The sequence below is a fragment of the Cucurbita moschata genome, unplaced genomic scaffold (genome assembly GCF_002738365.1).
Source record: "Cucurbita moschata cultivar Rifu unplaced genomic scaffold, Cmos_1.0 Cmo_Scf00014, whole genome shotgun sequence".
NCBI lineage: Eukaryota > Viridiplantae > Streptophyta > Magnoliopsida > Cucurbitales > Cucurbitaceae > Cucurbita > Cucurbita moschata.
In genome coordinates, this window is record NW_019268530.1 from 3,205,173 (window position 1) to 3,207,345 (window position 2,173).

Sequence of the window (2,173 nt, forward strand, 5' to 3'; positions counted from 1 at the left end):
TTTTTTTTTTTTTTTTTTTTTTGTTTGGGCTAGGTCCACCCAATCCAAAATCTTGGCTGCCCATCAGCCCAACCTAGTTGCTATCTATGGCCCTCCATTCCTTCCTAATCTCCTCTTCTTCTTCCCATCTCTCTTTTATACCTTCTACATCAATTTTTACACACTTAACCACCATCAATATCTTCATCCCTAATGCAACATTAATGTCTACTCAACTAATGTTTATAAAATTACCATTCCAAGCTTAGAAAAGTGATGGGGCGTTATGTGCTGAATGGGCCCACGAATCGTTCGAGTTTGAGAAATGATTTACATAAAACGTGGCAGCTTACAAAGGAAGTTGATGCCAAACCTTGTTTTTTATGCATCTTAAATAATGGGACTGGGACTGGGACTGTAACCGCCCAAGCCTACTGCTAGTGGATATTGTTCTCTTTTGGGTTTTATGTTGTACTCTCTTCAATTGACGTAGGATCTCACAATCCACCCCCTTCGGAGTCTAGCGTTTTCGCAGACACTTCACCCAATATTTGAAGTTGTGAGATCCCACGTTGGTTGGAAAGGAGATCGGAATGTTTTTTTATAAGGGTGTGGAAATGTGTCAGTTAGAAACACGGATTAAAATGTTTGAGGGAATAGGTTTAATGATTAGAGATTTGGGGAAGTGTAGAGAAGGCATCTTAGGATGAACTATTTTGGAGGAAAGGCGTGAGATTTTTTGTTTTTAAAAAAAGCATTATTCAAAAGAAGAAGGCTTGCAGTCTTCAAAAGCTATGTTGCTTATAATAATTTGAGATCGCCTGCAAAAGGGAACACATCCTTCTCCTCCACTCTTTCCCCTTTACCTTTCTCAGAGTCCATTTCCATGGCGGACCATGCTTTCTTCTCTCTATTAATTTACCTTAAAAAACCAAACCCCTTTTCCTCTCCAAAGTCAACTCTGGTCAACCGCCATTGACGCAACCTCACAAATTAGAATCCTATGTCTCTTTTTATTTTCTTCAACCTAAAAACCACCCTATTTATCGAATAATTTATTCAGAATTTGATTAATTCAAGAAATGATCACGTGTTTATAGATAAAAAATACATCTTCATTGGTCACGAGAGCTTATAGGACAATATCATACTTATGTGATTCCTAACAGAATCTTCTAGTGTCGAACAAAGAAATTACTAGTCTCGAAGGTGTAGTAAAAAATGACTGATATGTCAAACAAATGGTGTATTTTGTTCGAGAGTTTCAGGGAGGACTCGAGCCTCGATTAAGGAGAGGATGTTCGAGGGCTCACAAGCTTCAAGGAAGACTCTATGTTTTATGAACAATATCATACCACCGTGGAAATCTGTGACTCCTAACATAATTCAAGACATGAAAAAAAGAATAATAATAATATGATAAAGTTTGTTATGATATTTAATTTGTTAAGATTTAGCTTTTAAGCTAAAAAGTTGCAGGTGGTCGGAGAAGACGACCGGAGAAACCCCACATTTTCTACAAGATCAATTTGAAGAGCTAAAACCAAAAGAAAGCAAGTAATACATTTGTAGTTATTTTTTTGATTCTTGTCTAACCCTCTTCATCTTACCACCAAGCCCTACAAGAAAATCAGCTGGAAACAAAGATTGAATTTCGCTCGACAGATCCAGAAACAAACGCTGTCGTTCGACTGCCTTCCGCTTCATCATCGGTCGAGATTTCGGTTTCCTCGGCGCCATCGGACACCGGAGACTTGCTGGGATTTTATGCTCCAAAGAAGTCGGAGTTTTGAACCCATTGTCATCGTCTTCAACAGATTTGCTTTCGTGGTCGACGTCGTGGTCTTGATGTTTGGAAGTCAAGTATGTGAGAAGAAAAGTGAATTCCATGGCGCTTACATCATTTTCAGAGAGTAAGATAGTAGAATTGAAGAGGGCCATGAAGTGAAAATACGTGCATGGAAGGTGAAAAAAGGAAATTGGGAGAGGAAAATAGGAGAGGAGGGTGTGGAAATATAGGAGGGTGTGGAAAGAGGGTTGGGGGGATATATAATTATGAAACCCACTACATGTGTTTGTTTCTTGTTTGTGTTGTGTGATTTTCAATGGCTTTGGATTTTACCTCTCAAGGTGTTCCGAGTAGAGAGAGAAAAAGACAGACAGTGAGTGAGGGTGGGTGAAGGATCCAATGCAA